The 9823-nt window shown below is 38.4% G+C and overlaps 1 long non-coding RNA gene across 1 annotated transcript in view; it reads left to right on the top strand.

Annotated features, from left to right (window-relative positions):
- The first annotated feature begins 629 nt into the window (after positions 1-629).
- LOC117286294 overlaps positions 630-9823 on the top strand; it is a 12555-nt gene continuing 3361 nt past the window's right edge. The window contains exons 1-2 of the long non-coding RNA XR_004517385.1: positions 630-662; positions 6921-6990. This is a non-coding gene — a long non-coding RNA (uncharacterized LOC117286294). The remainder of the gene's footprint in view (positions 663-6920; positions 6991-9823) is intronic.

Here is a 9823-nt window from a genome sequence, read left to right on the forward strand (position 1 = left end):
TTGCTCACTTTTCCAATTTAAAATGATCACTGTCTGCTGTCTCTGTTCTGTTCCGCACTTCTATAGATTTCTCGCTTACCATTAAAAACTTCTCTGAACTGTGATTTTTCTGATATTTTAAGTAAAAGAATCTGCCACAATACTGAGACACCTGTCAATTTTAAGAAGCCAGTGAATCTACAACATAATTAGCATGTATTTAAAAATAGACTAATTTAAGCCTCTCTGTATAAAAAGAAAGAAAAACAGAACTTTTCACTAATATTAACTGTGAATCTAAAGAGTTTGGTATAAATATGCACTGGAGAGATAGTCCTCAACATACCTCAGGCTTTCCCATGACAGTATCAGTATCTCAAGACCTCTAACGTTGGAGATAAAGTTTCATAGTTAATGGCAGTTTCTTGAATTTCTGTCATTCCTTTTAGCCCAAATGGTCCTTGTACATGCAGCATGTCGTTTATTTCCGAAGTACTTGTGGAATAAGTGTTATTTCCTTCTTCCCAAAGCAGAAAGAACATGAGACACAGGATCCAGCTGCCTCAGCCCAGTTTCCAAAGCTCAACATTCTTCTAGTGTAGTAGCAGGAAAAATAAGGAGGACAGCAACGTTCTGTTGCTAAGGCCTCTCACTTAATTAGTACACAGAAGGTCACACTGTTGGTAAGTACCTGATGGCTGGGGAGACAATTTAATCATCATCCTGCAAGAAGCAGAACCTAGAAAGTGTCAACAGACACTTGCTGAATTTAGTAATATAATTACAAAAATGAGTCAAAACATATGTTAAAGTAAGAATGGCTACTACTTTAAAATTCAGTCTTTGGGCTTGTAATTTTTTTTTTTCAACAGAACAGCAATCCTTCACAAGACAGAAATGTCTGAGTAATGCTCCAGTATTTGTTCTGTTGATGGACATTCAGGTTGATTTTGTATCCGAGTGATTGTGAATAGTGCTGCAGTAAACACAGGAGTACAAGTGTCTTTTGGACATGATTTCATTGGCAAACTGAGGGAGAGAAGGAAAAGGAAAGATTAACAATGGACACAGTGTTCTTGCTTGACAAAAGGAATAAGTTTTGCTGTGTTCTGAGGCATAGCAGGGCAAATTAACATGAATCCATTATATACCACAAGATAGAGGAGAGAAATTTCAATTTATTGACCATAAAAAATAAATTTAAAGTGATAGATATGTTATCTTCCCTGAATCAATCACTACCCAATGTCTAGGAGAACCAAAACACCACAGTGTACCTCAAAAGTATGTATAAATGTTGTGTCTATCAAAAATTTTACTAAATTAAAAAAGAAATGTGCCTTAACAATCTGTTACGTACTTTAAACAAATAATCCTTCTCTGGGTGCTAGTCTTTTTTCTATAATAGAAGGCTTGACTCTGGTCAAACATGCGGAAAACACATAAAACATGAGCGAGTCCTTTTCAGTCTTACTTATTTATTGAGTATTGAACCAGGACCTTCTCATTGAGCTACATCTCCATCCCTTTTTATATTCTAAAAATTTTGACAAAGGATCTAAAAGGGCCTAAATTGCATGTGTTACCACACCTAGCTTGGTAAAGTCTCATTAATAAAATTTTTGAAAAAGGCATGTAACACCTTTTACAATTAAAATCTAAACAAGTTTCTCTAGTAACAAAGTGACTGTTGCATATGTTCTCAACATGTTCTAAGATAATTACAGGAACTTATTAACATGTTTTAAGCTGTGGCTCTATGGCTGTTGATTATGGAATTCTTAAAATAATGTTTAAATGGTATCATTCAAGTACTTCTATTTGAATGCCCATGACTTGTATCCTGGAAGTTGTGTCCTCATTTTGAGTTTTTCTAGAAAATAAAAATGAACACAAAGTTTTATGTACAAAATATTTATCATTGCACAGATTATGAAAGTCTAAAAATGATGCAACTTAAACATCCACATGGAAAATAATAAAATAAATTTTAAATAATAAGGTAGAAATCTATAAGGTGATGTGATAGACGCCTCTGACCAAAGTCAGAGCAGCTATAACATGGAACAGGCATTTTCCTCTCCTAATCGGCCACAGTATATTCAGAACTGGACCAAAGCATGTGTGACTCACAAGAGGATGTTGATGGCCTGTGGGCAAGCACAGCACCCCACCGACATGGCTGCAGTAGAGACATAAGTCCTGGTCTGTGAAGCTGCGGGACTCTTAAGTGAGATAACATTGAGGCCAAGGTAAACGTGGCCTGAAACCACATTCCATTCCAAGAGCACCTCCTTCCTTAATTGTTTTTGTAGCTTATTAGTTAACCCTGACCTACCTTTGGTCTGTTCTGCTCTTTGTTTTGTTGTTGTTGTTGTTGGTTTTCTTTTTTGGTACCAGGGATCAAACTCAGAACCTTGTGCTTGTGAGGAGGCACTGGAACCACTGAACTAAATTTCCGGCCCTGTTCTGCTCTTTTTGCAAGAATGTCTTACCCGCCCCCCGCCGCCTTTACAAGTCATGCCTCTGTCCGCTGTTATCATTGGATGACACATGTGTCTCCCTACTCTCTTTTACTCATGCTTATATAATCAACAAATACCAGTGGTCCTGTTTTCTTGGAGTCCTTGCCACATGCTTGGTGCAGTCCATCCCAGTTCCCTCTTTTGCTGTGAGTATTTGTGCCTTCTTTTTGTCTTGTATTGTAATGTCTGGCAGGAGATTGAGACTCTAGGCCAGGGTACTTGAGAAGGTGAAATAGCTGTTTTTAAAATCCTTCAGGCCATACTATTGAAGTGGAAATTATTATTAATATAATATTAAATAAAAAATCACAATGAAAATGTATTTCTTTAGTTTTTACTATCAAAATTAAATATCAGTTGGGCCCAGGATTTAGCTCAGCGGTTCGGTGGCCTGCCTTGCAAGTGCAAGGACCCGAGTTCAATCCCTGTTACCCCCCCCAAAATTAAATACCAGTTGTTGAATGAAAAGAACAGTGGAGTTTTAGTATTATGAATGATTTAAATTTTCTTATTTTCAAAACTGCATTTATTCACTGTGTCAATGTGACATAGCTGTCAGGACTAGGACTGGGGCCACCTGTGCCAACATGACTTGGCTACTTATTTATCCCAGTAAACCATTACCAAGGAAAGATGACTATAAGTCAATGAATGAGTTCAGTATCATAAAATCATAATCTCTGCAAAACTATTAATCCATCTGACACAATAGTTTGCTTACCTGGAAAAACATCTCAATTACCCAATTATAATTTTCTTACAAAGAATCACAAGTTTAAGCCCAGGTTGGGCAGCTTAGTGACTTAGTGTGTCTCTGTCTCAAAATAAAAAATCAAAATTGCTGGGATCATTGGGTTCAATTTTTAGGACTCCCCAAAATATTTGACTCTAATATCGTCATTTCACTATGTCCATCAATTCTTAATCACTCTGTTTTAAATTTTGTCCGATTTACTTTTCCTTCTTGAAAGACATACCCTCATGCCCCAGAGTACAGATACAAATATCATCCCAACTCCCCATTTCTGCAACTCTCCCCAGACTGCATTCTACTGTATAACTTTGGTTTATTAATGGATTATTTCCTAATATTTAAAAAAATCAGCAACTGACATGATTTATCACACTTCTATGCTAAAGATATATCATTTCTTATTAGGCCAAACTTCAACTTTCAGGGCTAATGCTGATACAAAACCATCATCTTACATAGAAACCTAATGAGATATGTAAATCTTATAATACTTAATGATTTTTAAACGCTTTAAAGCATTTCAAGTGCCATTCTGAGAATTTTACTTATATTAAATCATTTAATCCTTTCATCCTCGCCACGAGGTGAGGACCGGTGGGAACCCATTGTGTCCAGGGTCACAGGACTACTGCAGGGTAGAGGAGAGATGACATACCCTATAGGGCCTAAGCCAGGAATGGCAATCCTTTCAGAGAATGGGTGCCCAAACTGCAACTCAAAACCCACTTATTTATCCCAATGCGCCAACACTGCAGTTAAATCTGAAATACTGAGGTTTTAGTTGAGAAAAAAAGAACTCACACATTAGCATCTTTGTCTTAAAAACACGGTAACAGACTTTGGTGATACAGCTTTTTATTGAAAGCTGAAAGTTTGCGTTTGATGAGTTTTTGCACATTTCATGTGATCTTGGCTGTTGTATGCATGCTGATAATTTGTCAAACCTTGTGTCTTAGTTACTTTTCTCCCACTGTTGAGACAAAAATACTGGACACCCAAAGTTAAAGGAGGAAAGGTTTATTTGGCTCACAGTTTGTAGACGTTTTAGCCCATAATTGGCTGGCTCCAAGGCAGAGTGGCAAAGAGGCAACAGTTCATGGAAAACAGCAAAACAGAAACAGTTGAGGAAAACAGCAAAAGCAGCAAGACACCTTAACAGCATCTTCCTGCCCCTTTTATTCAGACTACTGAGGGCAGGTAGCACTCACAACCTTAATCCTAGTGCCCTTGGGCCTAGCATTGTGCCAAGAATCACACCTTCTAGATTCAGCCACCTCCAAAATATCCTCACCTCATTCTCATGAGGCTTTGCAGGGACATCTAAACACAAGCCATAACACCTCAGCTAGGGCAAATGGGCTGGCATGTCGAGATGTCTTTACATGCCCACAGTGGCACATCTCAGGCCTAGGCTGTCAGGCCCTGTATCTGGTCACGATTCTCAAAGAACCCAGGCAAAGAAGACTGACATGGATTTAGAAAAATCAATGATGTCAGACTCAAAGGCTCTTTGTGTTTAAAATAGCCTCAGAGAATCTAATGGGGAAAGATTTCTCTTAGAATTTCTTTTCCTGTTTCACACTGATGGCACTCTCTCAGATGATGCATTATTTTAGGCTTCAGATTTATTTACTGTAGACAACTGTGTCTTGTGTTCATTTTAGTCTAGATATTTCTATCCCAAATGGGAAGCCCCTACAATGGAGTTAGGTAGGAACCCTTTTCAGAGCCCTAGGAATAGTGTGTCTGTTTATACAAGACACTATATTGTGGCGATTGTACAACACTTTAGTTTTATGAGGACCAAATCTTACTGTTTTACTTGGAGACAAGAAGGCTACACATGCACTCACAGACACACACACACACACACACACACACACACACACACACACACACAAACACACAATGCCAACCCAGACTGCATAAGCAACTAACTACATAAAATGAAACTCTGCAGGAGCATACATCACACCCTGTGGATTATATAATGTCCTACCCTAGCTTTAATTATGTAGCAGGAAATATAAACGTTATATTTTCAACAGAAGTCACATTTATCTACCTTTTCAGCAGAAACATGGTTTACATGTATTGGAGTTAAGAATGTGATTATCCACTTAAAATTTAAAAACTACAGAGTGCTGCCAAAGCAGGTTTTTGGTTTTTTTCCCCCCTAAAATATATATAATATTAAAAACTGCCTTGAAGATTATGAGCCACAAAGGGTCCAAATTAGCAGGGACATAGGGATCTTTATAAAATGTTTGGAAACGGTTTCTACAATAGATACATAAATGAAGAGTGTCATCCTGCAGCTTTCATATATCACTACGTGCTAACTGACAAGAAGAAAACCATGTGTATCTTCAGCTGTAAAAAGTTATTTATTAGGGCCGGGGATTTAGCTCAGTGGTTCTGCCGCCTGCCTCACAAGCACAAGGTCCCGAGTTTGATCCCTGGGACCAAAAGAAAAAAAAAAAAAGACTCCTAACTCTGACTTAGTTGAGGTCTCCTTAGTTAAAGACATTAGTCCATTTCTTACTACTATTAAAAAAAAAAAAGCCTTGGGTCAGGCTGCTTACGAAGAAAACAAGTATGATTAGCTCACAGTTTTGGAGGCTCGAGGTCTAAGCAGCACAGTGCTGGCTCTGGTAAGGCCTCCGTAGCAGATGGCAGAGCACGAGACGGGTAAGATCACTTCTGGGAATACGAAGACAGAGAGAGGCTGGGATTCCACAGTATCTTCCGAGGGTACACACCCAATGACATAAGAACCTTTAATGAGGCTCCATTTCTCACAAATTCACCACCTCCCACTGTCACAGCACTGACCAAAACTGCAACACATGAGCCTCAGGAGGGGCAAAGAACACCCAAAACAACAGAGTGAGGTGGGACCATATCGCACAGTGAATATCAACGTTCATCAGCATTTTCCCTGTAGATTCTGTCTGTACTTTGGAGACGGCATTTGAAATAGACCCTGGTAATGCAAATCACCATCATTTCACTTGGAAGTCTGGTGGGGAAGGGTGTGGGGAGGACACAAGGCTGACAAGTTTGATTCATTCTTGATCTTCATTACGGAGTGGAGACTTACAGATGGGACCTGACCACACGGAAATTTACACACTGACCCGGGTAATATCCTAATTTACTTCCTGCCACCATGACAAAAAATATCCTTGGATGTGGCCAGAGAAGAGGAGCAGAAAAGCACTTGTGCAATCACATTTAGATGTTTTAGCCTACAATCCCAATGGAAGTATACATGTGCTAGAGATTCTCAAATTTGAGAACTTTACAGAATTCTTTTCTATCAAAGTAGTGTTTATTTTTTCTGAAGGACTCCTAGGTGAATAGAGGAAATTCCCTGAGAAAGATATATTTCTTCTGTGCTCAGATTTTGAAAGTCACTTTCTGTCTGAAAGCTTTCTGTTGACCTTGAAATCTGTGTGACAACTCAGGACTTTTTGAGCCCCAACTGTTACTGGAAAATTACTGTGCACAAGAGGCAGGAAATCACATCCACTGGGCCATAAGAGCAGGAGAAGCTGAGACAAGGGGACTAAAAATAACATGGGCTTTTCTAAATGATGAGGTAGTTAGGTGGGGATATTTCCCCCCCTTATTTAATTTTTCAAATGTTTATTTTTCAGATCAGCTTGACTCTTGTAAGGGAGTACAAGGTGCTGATTCCCTTCCTGGTTTTTGTCTCTTATCAAAATGGTAAGAAGTTTCCTGCTTTGCTGAATTTATTTGAAGCCCATGTAGAACTTCCCTAATGCTGTTACTGACAGCGAATCTTAGCTACCAATGTATCTAGCAGTAGAGATGTCATAGAAACAATCCAGGTGGTGCCATAAAGAGATTTGTATCATGAGAAAATAAATATTTAAAGCACCGAAAGACCTAAACTGAGTGAAATATCCATAAGTTTGTCTTCCTAAAGGGAATGGACTCCACAGGTGTGTAGAATCTTCTACCAAGAACATTCTGCCTACCCACTCCATAGTATCGCATGTCTACACGTGTGTCTTCCAGTTCTGGATGGACACACTGAATCTAAAATAATACTCAGAAGGAGACAACTGTGACACACATCAAACCTAACCACCTTCATTATGCCTCAGGTTGAACTACTACTTTACTGTCAGAGCCTCACAAAGTTCAATTCTTTGTTCCTGTAAGTAATAGAGCCATTTTGGTCCATTAGCTCACAGAAAAAGAAAAGTTTCACCCATACTTTTGGGGCTATGGCGACTTTTACATCCTCTTTAATGTTTGACTTCCAGGTTTGTTTTTCTTTCTCTTGAAATGAGTTATGATGCAATGAAATAAATGTACAAATTTGTCAAGGATTTATTCCATAATACAGTGTTAAAGTTTAAAGTGACTTAGAAAAATTATTTTTCTTTATTAAAAATATTATATTTCTCTAATGCTCCTAAGAGTTGCCAATAAGATTATAGTAATAAGTGAGTAAATGGCATCACTTGGGAAGATAAACATAATGTAAGAGGCAAAAGCTAAAATGTGAAGATAAACAACTTGGTTCATTTCATTTTTATATGCTTGGTGCAAAAACTCAAAATTAGAGTTAATAAGCTGTCAGTCAAGGCCTGCAGATGCCCCTGCTGGTACCACTTGGATCAGAAAGATTTGGGCCTTGGCACCACTCACTCCCAGGGGCTCAGTGGGATCCAGGTGGTTAACGGTTGGCCAAACACCCAGACACTCTGAGCTGAGTGTAATAACTTGCTAGAAATAGTAGGTGACATTTTCCTCTCCTCAGCCTCCTGATCTCTACCATCAATTACTATATAACTGAATAGGAAAGTTGAATTTCCACTGACTTAATGAGGCACCACTGCATATTTTCACTCTGCTGCAATGACAGGTTTGGAGATATCTTGCTTTTCTCTTAGTCTCTGGTCATATCGCCTTTTGTTACTGGGTGGCCATTTTGATCTTTGGTGGAAAGTGATTAGCAATGCTATCTGCAAAATTATGGCTGTCTTTTGTCTTGGGCAGGTAGGTACAGCAGTTAGCTTGGTCTGTACAGCAGTGTTAGCTATGGTTTCTCTAAGAATTATGGAAATGGTGAGGGGACAGGTGAGTTCAGCCTAGTTGAAGCAGCCCTTTCAGCCTTCACCCTAATATGACATGATTTTTAAAAATCAAATAGATGTACTAAACCCTGGGGGTGGAATTCAAGAACAAATTCACACAGTTAATGTAGAAGTCAACTTTTGGAAAGTTCAAATTTTAAGTCTTCTGACTAAATTTGTGCTAAATATTTCATTTCAGCACTCCTTTTCAAGAACACATTATGAAAACAAATAGCAAACTTGGCTTTAGTTTCCCTTCCCCGTTCTTTTCTTCCAAAATCTGAGAACTGGTAAAATTCATCTGACTGTGAAGCAACACTTTAAAATGCCATTTAATCAGTCTTTCTGACATAGGATATTAGGGCATGGAAAGCTGGCTGGGGAAACGGGGTGAATTGTTAATTACAAGATCCCAGACATATGCACAGAACAGTTTCCAAAGTCCTGGACTTCTCTTGAGCACTCGATCAGGTTTACAGCAGGGGGGCTTAGACTTGACTTGAGCTCAAGGTGTGGGATCCCAGAGCCACCTCTCAGGACTCATAGAAATTTTCATGGGTTTCTTCCAGATTTGGACAATATAAAGGACACAAATGCTATAAAAAAAGACTTTCCCTTCATAGCTTTCTTCAGGACAGCCTGTCCTATTTTCTGCAGGGCATAATTTTATCTTGCTTTTTCCTCTTCTGTTCAGCTCAAGCTTACTCTGCAGAGCCAGTTTCTCTCTCACACTTCACTTTCACTTTTTCAAATAAACTTTGCCACTGCTTTTTTGCTCATATCATTCATTTCTTTGTCTGAGACAAGAAGAACCTGGACTCCAACTCCAGAAGGCAAGGTGAGCAACCTGGAACTCGGTTATGTTTAACTGGTAAGCCCCTTTTGGAAGGAGCTACCCAGTAACATTTCTCCACACAAGAAACCAGAAACCTTTCATTTTATGCTAAGATATTGATGAATTTAGACCAAGTATTGTTAGTCACTTTATAATTATTTTGTATTTTGTGATCCTAGTGAAATAAATAATCTATAATTATTTGGGAAATATAACATTGGTCATGGTAGGAAATTCACACTTTTACATTGTGCAAAATTCTCTACAAGCCAGAGAAAAACCCAGTCTGCCAGAAAATGTTTTAAGTTTTTATGATTCTAACTCGAGTCTGAAATGGCACCATCTTCTAATTACCCAATTTCTCTGTACAGCTAGCCTTTTAAGTCCCAGGACTCCCAGAGATGGAGTCTTTCTATTTCACACAGATGAAGAATAATATAGGTGGGACCTAACTCACAAACTCCTTATAAAGATTTAATGAGAGTATTAATATAAATGCTTCCTATCATGTACAGTACATGGTAAACAGTGGATAAACACCAGCTGTTACTATTTGAAGGAAGTTTAAATTATGTGTTTTCTCCAAAGAAGCTATGTGTCTATGTGTTTCATAAAA

This window comes from Fukomys damarensis, unplaced genomic scaffold (genome assembly GCF_012274545.1).
Source record: "Fukomys damarensis isolate Sample0158 unplaced genomic scaffold, DMR_v1.0_HiC HiC_scaffold_16, whole genome shotgun sequence".
Lineage (NCBI taxonomy): Eukaryota > Metazoa > Chordata > Mammalia > Rodentia > Bathyergidae > Fukomys > Fukomys damarensis.